This window comes from Alligator mississippiensis, chromosome 3 (assembly GCF_030867095.1).
Source record: "Alligator mississippiensis isolate rAllMis1 chromosome 3, rAllMis1, whole genome shotgun sequence".
Lineage (NCBI taxonomy): Eukaryota > Metazoa > Chordata > Crocodylia > Alligatoridae > Alligator > Alligator mississippiensis.
This window is the reverse complement of record NC_081826.1, coordinates 164,123,258-164,137,808: the sequence shown is the minus strand read 5'-3', so window position 1 is coordinate 164,137,808 and position 14,551 is coordinate 164,123,258. Positions and strand designations below refer to the sequence as shown.

Genomic DNA, 14,551 nt, shown 5'->3' with positions numbered 1-14,551 from the left:
GCTGAGACTGGAGTCCCATTGTACTAGGCACTCTACAAACATGTTAACAAACCATCAAAACCTGAAGAATTTACCATTTAAACAGAGAAGACAAAAGAAACAAGAGTATCTCTGATTAACAGATAGGAGACTGAAACTCAGAGATTCAGGCCCCTGTTCAGGAAGGTACTGTAATCCCACTGAAGTGTTTTAAATTAGATAGGTGATTAAGTACTTGGCTAAACTGGGGAAGAAGGGTAGGATATGCAGTCGTACTCAGCACTGATTTAAATTTCAGTGAAAGTAGCATTTTGTGCCTTGCCTTGATTTCCATGGGGGAAGAGTTAGGCAACAACTGAGCCCTCCTGAAAATTCTTCCTTCTAAAAGAAACTTGCTCCAGGTCACACTGGAAGCATGTGGTTGAACTGGGAAATGAACAAGCCACAGGTCAATGTTTCAATGGCAAGATCAATTTTCTATCTCCCACATCACACCATAGAAGGAAGTGAATACTCCCTGACAGCAGAAAAGTTCAAGATATTTTCTAAGTACTGTTCACGTACACATTTAGAGCAATGTGAACTTTAATACAGTAATCTGCATTTGCCTTGCTACAAAATTAATTAATGACGTATCCTTCACAAGGATGGAGTAGACTGATGGACTGATTTACTGTAGCAAGGCAGTCTCAACTCATGCAAAACATACATGCCCTTGGTTTAAAATCATTTCAGGAGAGAACACAAAATTCTTGAGCTACTGCAAACAAATCTCTCCTATTTTGGCATGCTGATAAATGGGAATTGCAGTGATTAAAGACAGCACTGCATTTGTTGGCTGCTGTAGCTCATAATTACACTTCATTTTAGAAAGCTGTGCTCTAGTGGTCTAGGACAGCTGCCAATTAAAATGCACCTCTCTACAGACCAAGTTCTGTCCTCAGATAGGAATACACAGTTCCGACTGAGGTCAACAGATCTGACTCTTTGCTCACAAGAGTTTTAATGCCAGGTTACCTACATTGACTTCAACAGTGTTGCTCCCAATTTATATTGATGTTGGAAGAGAACTGTGTTTAGTGAGTCTTTAATGTGGTTATATGTGCTTCTGCATTTTGAAATTTTTGAGATCTGACCAAGGAGATCAACTGAAAATGGCAAAGTTCGTAGAATTTGGTGCAAAGACAGCTACCCCCCACTCCATGATGTATCCTTTTGTGTCTGGACCCCAATTCTCAACACATAAACATGCCAATTAATGCGAGGGATTAAACCAAAGAGAACACCTCTTTCAGATATTCTTTGACTATGCAATGGGTGACTTTTTCCTTAGGAATGGAAGAAAATGAATGACAAGAAAAACTGATAGCTACCAAAGAATTCAACAGTCTTTCTATCAGATTTAAGCAACTTCTCCTAAATTATGTGCTTGATGCACAGCATAAGCCATCTCTAGCCAATGGAAATTAGTGTACTTTCTCTGTGGGCAAGTTATTCTATAAACACTTACTTCCTCTATGATATGGTGCTGGCTAATGACATTTAGAAGGCACTGTCTGATCTCTTCCATATTTAGGCACTTGAGTTTCAGTCCCCCCTTTTTAATGGGGAAGCATTCCTCTCTGTCAGACTTAAATATATTTGTCTGTAGGGCTTTCAGACTCAAGAAGCAGATGATGCAACTCAACAGAAGGTACTGGCACACCCTGACACTAGGAATAATACAGAGTCCTCTCTATATTCATATGGCAACAGGAACAAGGTATGCTCCACACACATTCCTTGCCTCTGGAGCTTATGCCCCCTTTGAATAGACAGCCCAAGTTTTCTGACTTTCAGGGCTCTTACAAGGTCTACTTGCCCATTTATTCTAGGCAGGAAGCTGAAAAATATTTTGACCATAGATCAAATTGAATTCAGAGCTACTAAAATTGTGTACATTTATTAAAATTTATCTGTCAACCTAGATTTTAAAGGCCATACAAGGAGATAAATAAACCCATGAAAACCAAGAAATAGCCCATCAGTAGAAATCAGTGGAAAAGAGACAATGTTAAAACAACGCAGAAACAAAATACAAGCAAACCAACATCACTGTGATCAGCATTAACTCTCTATTCCCCCAACACAGGAACAGGAATTTTGACAGCTTAAACAAAACTGTTCACTCTGCTATTGCAAATGAGTTTTTGGTTGGTCAGCTGAAGTCAGAACCACCTATCTGCAAATCAGTATTTCAACATGTTGAAAAGACAAAAATCACAGACAGAATGGTAATAGTAGGGATAACAGTAGGCATTGCATTATGCATGTTGCAAAGGCATGTCATTTCCTGGTGAAGCTTGCCACAAATCCAGTATCAGTGTAGCTTACTAATTCAGTGGGTGTTCCAAGTTGCAGAATTGGATTTCTGCAAGCAATTCAGACCAAACAAACCACGCATGAATTAATCCATCCTACACTCAAACGTCAACTGCTCATGATTCTAAGTCAAGAAATACTGGATACGTGTTTTTCACCCCGTCAGAACCTGCCCTTGTAATTCCTGGCTTAGCCAAAACTCTCACTGAATTTGAGCGTGCAAGAAAAGCCTGATCAGACTCAAAACATATACATGCAACTCATGTTAGTGCTCAAGTTATACATACACAGGGAAGGAAGAGAAAAATCAATAGGCACAGAAACACTCCAAACTCTTGCTCATCTCTTTTATAAATATGGGCTAATTTACTGAAGAGCTCACCTGAGCGATGAAATCAATCTTTGGGTAGCAGTTTTACAACTAAGGGTTGTTTAACCCACGTTAACATCACATCAATATTAAACATTTCAAATCCAGCAATTTGCTATTAAATCTGACAGGATGACATGCCGACAGGCAATGACCCCAAACAGGGAAACCCACCCAGGCACTGCCTTTCCAGAAGGACATACAATGCATATTAAGCAAATATTTTAAATGCACCAGAGGATCTCTCTCAGCTATCCACAGTGACTTAAAACACTGTGAGCTGTAGCATCCATCAGCTCACCCTCCTCAGCCAAGATAAAGTTAAGCAGCACAACACATGCTGATGTGCATCTTACAGAGCTCCCAAAGCTGTTGAGTCAAAAGAGCAGAATGACAAAAGTGAAGTGAAATAAAACCTTGTCCGATCGGATACACAAAACCTCTGCAAAACACTCTCAGGGCCCGAATACCGGCTGACATGTTTGAGCTATGAGCTCATCCTAGAATCAGGGGGGATTTCAATGCAAGGCTGAAACACTGATCACATCTCAATAGCCACAGCCTTGGATTTCCTCACTGAAATCATGATGACGGGATAAACTCTACCTGTGCTGCTGTGATGAAAAAGTACTGCCCTCTGACACTGTTCTGGGGACTGAGACACAGCTCAGTGCAAGGCTGAAAACCCAGAGCTTAGCCCCACTCTTGCGCCTTTTGGAGAGTGCTCAGATTCCATTAGCCACACAAATGGCTGCACCCCTGCAGGGGCTCGTAACCCTCTCCAGTGGAAATGCGAGCAACTTTCAGAAGCACTGTGAACTGCACAGAGGGTGCAAGTGCTTGGGAAGCGCAGAGCCCTGTGGATCAGCTTTCAAAATTCAATTTCTCTCTAGAACTTGGGCTTGATTCCTGCCCCCCGCCCCCCCCACAGCCATCTAGAAACGGCCAGACCATGGAGAATGGAAATGATGTCCAGCAAAAAAACAGCAGCCAAGCACTCTGGACCCAGTGCAGACAGGCATGAACTCTAAGAGTAATGCAGCTGGCTGTTGTTGGGGGGGGAGGGGGGGGGGCAAAAGGGGCTGCCACTCAGTTCAGACATCCAAGCAGTCCAAGCATTTTGATCCATATGGGGGGGGGGGGGGGAGAAGGTGAGGAGATCGTGCACCTATTAGGGCTGATTCCATTTGTCCATTAGGATCCCATTAGCTATTAGAATAATAATAGTAATAATGATAAGGGCAAGAGTAATGACAATAATGCTGCTGGTGATAATGGCAATAATAATAATACTAACATAATAATGATATAAGAAAACATGATAATAAAATATAAAAACCATGATAATAATGAAATATAGCATGATAATGATACATAACATAACAATGATATAGAACAATGATTATATTGCTAATAATGATGATGATGACATTGATTATATTAATTATAATGACGTCATCATTATTAATGATGATCTTGTGGATAATGATAATAATTATATCATAACCATCATTATTATTAATGAAAATGACGATGATGATATTAATGATGATTAATGATATCATCATCATCATTAATGATAATGGTGATAATACTACGATCTGATGATGACGACGCCGGCAATGACCAGCAGCGCCAGGCAGTCGCTTGCAGGGGGAGACCCCCACAGCGATGCTGAGCTGCCTGCCGCCCCCCCCTCCCTTCCCCCCAGTCCTGCTTCAAGCCCAGCGGGAACCTCCAGCCCTGAAGTTGCCATGAAGCGGCAGCGGGCTGCAGCCGGAGCAGCGAGCCGGCCCCGGGCCCCGCAGCCGCGCGGGGCGGGAGCCGCAAGGGCCCCGGCAGCGGCGGGCTGCGCTTCTCCCTGCCCTGCGCCCGGCCCCCGCAGCCCAGGGGGGGGCAGGCCGGGTCCTCCCCGCCGCCGTGCCTGCCCCGGCCCCGAGCCCGAGCCCGCGCGCCTCCTACCTACCTCGCTTCGCCTCGCCTCGCCTCGCCTCCCGGCCGCGCCGCTGTGGGGAGCGGCGGCGCTGTCCTCTGCCCGGAGCCAACTCTGGGAAACAGTTGCGGAATTGGGCGGGCAGGGCGGGCGAGACGGAGGGATGGGAGCTGCCGACACCGAGGCCGGGGCCCCTCTGCCTCCCCCGCCGCCGCTCCGGAATAATCAATGCAGGAGCGAGGGTGGGGAGGGGAGGGGAGGGGAGGGGAGGCGAGGGAGCGAGGGCGCGCGGCGGCGGTGGCTGCAGGGCGAGGCGAGCCCCGGCACCGCTCAGGTTACCCCGCCTCACCCGAGCTCCTGGCGGCGGGAGCACGGAGCCTGCTTCTGAAAGGGGAAAGGGAGAGGGGCCTTGCTTGGCCCCAGGGCTCTTCCTGGCGCGGCGGGGAGGGGTCGTCTTGGCAGAGGAAAGCGGGGATGTTGGTTTCCCCTCAGGTTCGGTCTGGGGTCTCCTCTGTTAGCAGAAGAAAGGGGTTGTCCTAGGGCAGTGGTTCTCAACCGGGTTTGTACCAGGGCCCATCTGTAAACAGCACTGGCCAATTCTGTCCCTTGCCCCCAGCCCCGCAGTATAGGGGTGTGGGGCACAGGGCCCCCAGGCAACCCCTGGCAGGCTGGAGCTCTGCCAGCCTGCAAGAGAAAAACCAGTGGAGGCAAAGGAGCTGGCCGGGGGACCCCTCTGTTAGCAGAAGGGGGTGGGGATAGTTTGCCCTGGGCTTCTTAATTGCAGCTGAGAGAGTGGGTCTGGGTGTTCCCCCCAGGCATGCATACATGTCTGTCTTGGAGCCAGAAGGCAGGGTAAGGGGTCAATGAGAGCCACTACCATGTAGTGATCCTTGGTAACATTTTCCGATGGCCAAGAGCTTGTGAATCAACCAAAACACCAAAGCACATCAAGATAAAGATATGGACAGTAGTTTTTAGCTTGTGATTTACAAATACCTAGGGGTCCACAGACTACATCTCAGTGGTCCAGAAAATGTGACTGTGATCAATCTATGTGAATATGAATATAAAATCAATCTACGTGATGACTATGTGACTACTCACACTTACCATTCAAACAGGTCTGCACCTCCATTTGAAGTGTCCAAAGGGATGATTGGGGCTCCCAGACACCAGAGCAGTCCAAATAAATAATAACAATAATATTCTCCTTACATACAGCGTAAGCATGTTCTATGGTTCAGAGCATGGCTCTGTGCCTAGCAATATCTCTCTCCCTTGCTTCCTTCTTGCTGAGGAGCATGGAATAATTCGCTGCTAGGCCACATCAACAGCTAATTACCACATGCACCACATTGTTTCTCTTGGTGCGAGCAAATAGCAACAGTAAAAGCAATGCTCCTCCATCAGTTTCACCCTAATCATGGCAGGGAATAAGAGGAAACAGGAGTGATGTTTTGTTGCATGATCAGCCACTGAAAATGCTCTACAGCTATGCACTAACAAAAGCTGCACAGGGCTTTAAAAAGTGCCCAACCCACCATTGCCATGCCAAAAATCATGAGATGAGCTCAATTTAAAAAAAAAAAAAAAAGATTGGCATGTAAATAATGAAATGCTATTTTTGAAATGTGTGGGGGGAGGGCAGTTATTTGTGAAGGTGTGGGGGGCTGTGGGTGTGGGCAGGGGGGTTTGGAGCCCAGGAAGGAAGGGACCCTGAACACCCTGGCAGGATGCAGGGTACTGTGGGTCAGGAGTGAGGGGCAGCAGCAGGGCTGAGGTGAAGGCTGTGGCTTGGGAGTGAGGAGCAGAAACACAGAGACACAGACAGTGAAGAGAAAGGGGCAGGGAGAGAGGAAAGGGGCAGGGAGAGAGGGAAGGGCCGGGAGAGATCCAAAGCCCCTATGGTGAGGGAGGGAATGGACAGCAGCAGGGGATGGGTTGAATGAAGGGCCAGGGCAGGTCATCCAGAGGCGCGGAGGAAGAGGGGGGCAAGGCATGGCTCCCTACAGCTGTGCGCACAGTGGGGGAGATATGGGGAGGCATGTGCACCCCCACTGGGCAGAAGCAGGCTGCCCACTGTGGGCTCGGGTCTCTGTGTCCTGTTGCCTTTGTCCCAGGAACCAAGCCACATGACGCCATTGCCACCTGCCAGGTGGGCAGCAATGGTGTCACACAGCTGAGCTCCCAAGGCAGTCAGCAGGGCACAGAGACCCGAGCCCACAGTGGGCAGCCCGCCTCTGCCCCATGGGTGGCACATGCCTCCTACAGGGGTGCAACCCCCACCTGCCCCCCGCAACCTCTGGACAACCTGCCCTGGCCCTGGGGCCCCATTTATCACAGCTTCTGCTTGCCCCATTCCCATTCCCTCCCTCACTGTGGGACCTTGATCTCCTCCATTCTGACCCTTTCCCTCCACAAATTTACCAGCTGAGTCTCATGATGTTTTCATCGCAGTTGGCATTATTGCTGACCATTCAACAAATGAAACCTCATTACATGAGGGTTCAGATGAAGGCACTCCAAAGCACAGTACCTTCATTAACTTCTCTTAATGTGTGCTGGAGGCGGGACAGGTGGGCTGAAGCAGCCCAGCCCCCTCCCTAGTGCTGTCTTCAGGATGGGAGTGGAGGAAGGGATGGAAGGGGATTCCAGCTGGGGTTTGTCCAGCATGTGCTGGAGGGTAGGGTAGATGGATTGGAGCTCATCCCCTGACTTCAGGGCAGGCTAGGCAAACCCCAAAATGGACCTCCCCTCCTGCTGTCTCCCCCTCCCATTCTGAGACAGCACTGGAGCTTGGGGAGAGCTAGAGGAAGAAGCTGCAGACACACATTCTCTCTCACTGGATCAGCTGCAAAGTGGAGCTCAATCCTCCACCCTCCCGATCCAACAGCAAACATCTGTTGGGTTGGGAGGGTTGATCTAACTCATGGTGCTTTCTGTAAAGTGCCATGAGCTAGCCCAGGGAGCTGCACATCTGTCAGCACCCAGGGCCTAAATATTCCTTTCTGCCCAGGAATTTTGGGCTACCTCTCACAAGGGTAGAGGAAGAGATTATTGCCTGCTGTGCAGGCACATAGGCTGAGTCACCAAATGCACCTCATACTAGAAGTACTGCTGAAGGAAAACAGAGGAAGCATCAACAACACTGCCAGCTATTGCGACTCTATCACAACTGTTGCAAAGGTTGATGTTTTCTCTCAAAGCACTAGCAGCTGGAATCATGAGAAGACTGTCAGAAGAATTTCTAATGATGATGGCTTCACAAAAAAAGTTGGAAAATGTAAAGTAATTTCACTGTAAAGACTGAAAGCAGAAGATCAATTTTTAAAGATTCCAAACTAGTAATTTTAGACAAATCATGATTTTTGGAGGCTCTGGTCGTACGTTTTGAACATCTGTGGTTGGAAGTATTGCACTCTAAAGAAGCTCATGTGACACTCAGAAGAGCCAAAGATGCTTCAACTTTAAGAAATTAAACAGATGTGTCTGAATTCTTCAATAGAGTCACTTCCTCCATGTTAGTTATAACCCCTGTCCTGCTTCCTGTTCTGTACAAAATTAAGCTTAACTGTATAAGTACAAACAGAAGATTTGCAGAAGTAACATAACAAGTCATCCTGATACTGTTTTGATTTTTATTTTTTCCTTCCAGCAGGGGTGCATTTAATTAGTATTAATTAGGCAGCACACTATCAGTACTACACAGAGTAAGTCAAGTGCTATTTCATCATGGATATTTTAATGAGTATTGCCTCTTGCTTGTAATTTGCATTTTTAACAGTTACAACAGCAGAAGGAAATTGTCTGAATTTTTTATTTTAAGGATGCATTTTGTTATGTGCCTTGCTTACAGCAATCAAGGCAACTTCAGCTGCTTGAAGAATAAGGGAGGAAAGTTTAGCATGCTGTAGGAAAAGTCAATAGGAGTTTTCCCTGACTAATGAATGGGAAGATAGCTCACATTCTTATAAAAGCAGCATGGAAGATAAGATGAATACAAATATCTGCAAAAATCTATCCATTTTTTAAATTTGAATATTATTTAAGTGAGACTTCCTTTTCCCTAACACCACACCAGCTTCCTGTCTGCTCTCAGTAGCAGATCCAGGAACAGGACAACAGAGATGCACCTTTTCCATACCCCATACACACACTTTGGGTGAGCTCTGGTAAGCATGGGCTCCTGTCTAAGCTCACCAGATGATCAAGGTGGTTCAGGTGGTTCCAGGGCCTAAGAGGTGAATGCTGCTTCTGTCTGCCCTTCCCCTGCTGAATTCATCAGCAGGGGAAAGGAGGGAACAAGCATCATCATCAGCACAACTGTGGGGCTCCAGAGCCCTGAAAAAGCAGGGGCTCTGGCCAAACCACCCTGAAAGTACGAAGTGGAGTACAACCACATCATTGTGGCCCCTCTGGATCTGCCCAACTTCTCTTAGTACTCTGTGATGGGGAAAGGGTGTGCTACTCTACTACTCTCTATTCCTCTTCAGTCCAGTAGGAAATTTACAGCCCAAAATAATGTATTGAGCATTCTTCCATCCAGTACAGTTATAGAAAGCTTGACTTGCAGGCAGCCTGAGAGAACCCCTATGCTGCCTTTGGGATGATGTGAGTTGGGTGAGTTCTGTGGAGCATCTGAGCTTCTACTTGAAAGCCCTCATCTCCTGAACAGGTTTCAAAACTTTTCAGATCTTTCTGTGGGTATTGGGATAGGAGGATTTGGCCACCTGCCCACTGCATGAGGTGGAGAAATCCTACATGTTAAAAGTAGCATAGCTTTATGCAGTACTTTTCTTACAGAAGTGATGGCTGGGTGAGAAGGACTGCAAGATTTAGCCTATTTCCAGTAGCATCACTCATTCAGGATATCCCATATCTACTTGCCTGAGTTCATGGAGAGCTGAATACCTGCAATTCCTGTGAGAGTCTACAGTATCTAAGATGTTTATTACATCTGAGAACCAGGCCATATACCTATACAAAAACTCTGTGCAATGAAATGGCTTCCTTTTTAACATGTAGAACGTGCTTATTTCTGGCTCACTTTCTGTCACATAGGTTGACTTAGTTCAGACCCAACACAGATGTGTCCTCTTCCATAGGTAAAGATAGGAGTGGAGCTATTGCTGACAGAGGAGAAACAGATTTCATTGACTTGAGCATGGGAAGGCGAGCATCTTGGTGAAGAGAGTGCATGAGGGATACAGATGTATGGAAGAAAAACGTAAAGGTACGGGGGAAACTGATAGCCACATTGTCGCCTACTTTGGGATTCCACCTCCCATACTGCTCTGCTAGGAGCAGAGATCTTGATGTGAACAAAAGAGTGTTGCCTTTAGCAGTAATGCAGTACTTAGCAACATTTTGGCACCTTCAGGGCGGTAGATCTTGTTCACATATGAATTGATTTCATTAAGCAAGTCTCCGAGATCACTAGAATCTTTCTGCTGTGCTCATCATACATAGGCCTGACAAACTCTGCAACATCAATAGTTTGGTCAAGTGTACACGAGGAAAAGAAAAGCTATCATCAACGTTCCTGGATATGGAAGGCCCCACCCGTATGCCTTGATCATTCTGTTTTTCTCTGCAGGCAGTAAATTCTGCAGCCTCTGTGACAGCCATTCAAGTTTTCCAAGCATGCGATTTAGGTGACGGTGGGGAAAGTGTATCTGATGGCTCTACATGGTCAGAGCAGTTATAGTTACTGAAAATGGTTGCTTGTAATCTCCAGTGCTGGCAGAGTAGGTGAAGAGGTCAATTGGGAGACAATTCTTGGTCCACTTTTCAGAAAGTCTCAGTGGCACTCTTTTCCTTACATATTATCCCCTAGTAAAAAAAATATGCCCCCCAAACATGATGCTTTATGTGGTAGTCTTAACCATCAATTTTCAGTGAGGATGAGGGAAGGTTTTACTGACAATGCAGATTTAAAATATTTATATTAGCTGCCAGACATTTTTGTGACTGGAATTTTTTCCCCTTCCTCAGAATGACATGCTGGTAAGTCAAATGAAGGAACACACAGATTGACAGTGAGAAAGGAAAATGGAACTCCTATGTATTCTCTGTGCATTTCATAACACTCTAATGAATTCAGAGGTCCATCAATCAGTTAGCATAAGAGATGTGGGAAATTCAGAGGTCACATTCATAAATGCTTTATATTCAGTACAGGGAGGAAATACTTACTATTACAGAGGCACTATTAAAGACAGCTGGTAGGTAATCATCATCATGCTCGAAGAATGAGATGATCTAGGTTCTAGTCCAGCTCTGTCAATAACTTGTTATGAAAATTAAGCCACTTCGCCTCTCTCATCAATAGAGGTTGCAAGATCTCCATGACAGGAACTTTCTAACTATGTGTCCGTATCTTACAACAGTGTCTCAACCATGACTGGGATTCTATTGACTTAGTAAAAATATAATTTAAATTTGTAAAATCTTACACAGCTGACCAACAGTCTCTTTAAGCAAATACATTTGGTAAGATAGCTTTATTTCCATTCCAGGCATGAGCCAGATAGCCATCAGTAACCAACCACATGAGAAATCACTCTGCAGCATGAATACTTGGGTGAATAGTGCTGTGGTACTGACACTGCAAACTAGTTTACCAGCCATCAACTTACAAACCACAGGCCTAACCCTGCCAACGTGTACTACAGGATGCAGTGCTTACTACTGCAAGCACCCTCATCAGAATTGCAAAAGCCAGTCATGTTCGTAGACTTAAACTCCATGAATAAAAGTTATTTTATTCTGTTCTTGTAGCGGTAACCTAGTCTCCCCCACAAAAAAACCTTAAGAACTACAGATAAAGGTGGCAAGCTAGAAAGTTTTTATTGCAGCTGGTTTGGGGACACTACATAACTCATGGCTCTTCCTACAAGCAATGGTGTTCCTCTCGCTGTGATGGTACTCATCATAGTTCTAGGGAAATAAAAATTTCCTTCTTTAAGCTCTATGTACTTTGACCTCTGCCAGTATTTCAGCTCCATTTTATTCCACTCCCCACTGTCCCCTTCATATCTCTTTCTTAAAATGCTCCACTTCCTTATCCCACTTTGGATTTTGTGTCTTCTTTTGCACCATTCCCTTTCCCAGGAATGGGATGAACCTCTTATTCAACTAGTTGCCTCTTTCACATCCTTCAAATCCCCTCAGTGTCAATGTCATTGATGAGATCTTCCCACCATCTTCTCCTACTCTAAGGTATCATACCTGCTCGAGTTGGTTTGCAGGCTCTCTGGAAGTGTGTGTGTGTGTGTGTGTGTGTGTGTGTGCACGCGCGTGAGTACATGTGTGCGTACGCACGAGTTAATTACTAGAGTTGTGTAGAGCTTTGGGTGGTAATTCAGTTTGGAGGAGATTCAGCCTGATTCGATGGCCAAATCTCCAAATCCAAATTGAATCGGGGAGAAATGTAATGGTCCAAATAGATTAAAAGATCTCCAAATCTTTGGAAAGATTTGGAGAGCTTTGATGATTTGGGCAGTCCCCAGTGGCTGCAGCAGGGAGCTGCAGCTGGACTAGAGCTGGTAAGTACTAGGGGCAGGAGAGGGGGGGCTGGGGGAGGAGAATGTGGGAGGAACCCCTGCCAGCCCCCCAACCCCCCTCTCCTCCAACCCCCCCCACCCCTTGCTTGCTCCCCCAGCCCCCCCATGGCTGCCCTTAAAGAAAAGCCCTGGTGCTCACCGGGTGCTGCCAGGTGTGTGGGGGGGGGGACGATTCCCGCTGCCTCCCACTGCTCCATGCTGCATGGGGGGCTCTGCATGAGCCCCCCCAACTCCTCCCTTGCTCCCCCAGCCCCTCATGGGTGCCCTGCCTGGGCCTGCTCCAGTCCTTTAAGAACAAAAAAACGAGAAAAGCCCCAGGACTCACCACTCCTGCAGTGGCCTCGTGGCCTCGTGCAGAACCCCCTACATAGTGCAGGGCAGCAGGGATCGCCCCCCACTTGGCAGAAGCGGTGAGTTGGGCGGGGTGTTCGATTGTTTTTTTCTTAAAGGGCCGGAGCTGGTCTGGGCAGGGCACCTGTGGGGGGGCTTGGGGTGGGGGTTTTGGGGGGCTTGTGCAGAGCCCCCATGCAGCATGGGGCAGTGGGAATCACCCCCCGCCTGTCAGCACTCAGTGAGTTGGGGCTTTCTTTTCCCCAAGTGCCCTGGGAGCTAAGGCAAGCGGGGTAGCCATTGCTGGGCTGGGAGAGCAGGCGGGGGATGGGCCTGGCCTGGCTGATTTGGAGATTTGGCCGAATCGAATCAGGACAGTGATTTGAATCACTGAATCGAATCACTGTCCCCTGAATCGGCCAAATCCGAAGCAAATACTAGCCGCTTCACACAGGCCTATTAATTACCATATGCCTGGAAGAACTTTCGGAACAGAACAGTATATCACACCACATTGTCTCAAATATTTATATTACCTGCTGAGACAAAATAATGATAAACCACAATATTTCCCTAGTTCTGTACAATCACCGTGTATCTGTTTAAAACATACAGCTCTAAAAAGATTAAAAACAATTATTAAAAAACCCACAGAACCATAATAAAAAGTAACAAATGGTATTTGTGTTGGGACCAACAGCATGACGCAAAGCTCAATAGAAGTCTTTCTAGTGAGTTCAGTAAGCTTTAGATCATCCCTTGTGAGGAATGCACAATTTTATTCAACATTATACAAACAGTAGGGCAGTAAAAAAGACAAGACAGTCTAAAGAAAATAAAGCAATCCTGCACTGCAGTAGCTTAAATGCATTGTGTTTTATAGTTAAAGCAACTTCTGGAGTCAGTAAAACTGCTTGTGCAGCCAAGTCAAGAAATATTGTGTACACATGCTAAAAAAAACAAAAACAAAACCTCCACTATACCAAGTATCTTCCACAAAGATGCTTAAGAGGCATTTTTTTTTTTAGTTATATCCTTTACTGGACCAGCTGTGAATCTCATGCATTCTAACTCTTGTCTAACTTTATCGCATAGCAACTATGCAGTTGGTCCAATAAAAAAAAAGATATCACCCTAACAAATCCTTGCCTCTTACATATATCCTGGGTCATCGTAGCTACGGCATCACTGACATGACTAAGAAGATTCTATGTTTTCAGTATTTAAAAGTGGGAGGATATAATCATGCATATAAAGCCCCACTACGCCAGCACAATATAACAGAACTGGGTTGTCACCATTAGCATTGTTAGCAACCTCATGTAGAAGAAAGATAAGAATTTAGGGGTCATAGGCAATTTTAAAGCAGTTGGTTATAGGAGGGACTTGAAAGATGGGAGTCTACTTTGACTAAGTTCTCTGGGGCAGAGACAATCTTCTTTAGTGTGTTTGCATTGACTAAGATAAATGAGTTTTGGATTTCTGAATGAGGCCTCTAGATGCTGTTGCAATATATAAGCACAAAGTGGGAATGGAAGAATGGTGGGCTGGACCCAGGACAGGATTCCAAGATTATGGGTCACTGTAGGAGAAGGAATTCAAAGAGGCAGTTCAGCAGCTTTGACAGAGACAATGGAATAAAGAGAGAGAGTTAACAGGAAAACACAGGAAAGCATACTCAGAATTAAGCCATGCAGGGACTTGAAATAGAAGCAAGATGAGATTTTATAGCAGTCTGAGGCAGAATGAGAGTAGTGGGAAAATTGTATTTGATTTTAAGATGGCATTTTGAGGTGTAGGGGAGATTCTGGGATAAGAGAGAGCATAGAAATGAGCGTGGCAAGAAGCAGGTGGATTTGGAAAGAGCTATAGAGGACAAAGCAGCAGGATCTGGTGCTAGGATTAGGATTAGGCAAAACCAGTATATAAGGTTACATCAAACATTGTTCCGGAGGAACAAGGAGGTGATAGAGTAATCAGTAGGGGGAGACAGACGAGTTATCTACTTTTTGC

At 45.9% G+C, this 14,551-nt stretch overlaps 1 protein-coding gene across 4 annotated transcripts in view; it reads right to left on the bottom strand.

Moving 5' to 3' along the window:
* Positions 1-14,551, bottom strand: part of PALM2AKAP2 (PALM2 and AKAP2 fusion) — a 469,405-nt gene that overhangs the window by 169,509 nt on the left and 285,345 nt on the right. The window contains exon 1 of one of the 4 annotated variants that reach the window (XM_014596350.3): positions 4,677-4,821. The exons of the other annotated variants lie outside the window; for them this stretch is intronic. The gene's annotated coding sequence lies outside the window, so the exon portion shown is untranslated. Of the gene's footprint in view, positions 1-4,676; positions 4,822-14,551 lie in introns of those variants that run through there. 4 annotated transcript variants of the gene reach the window in all.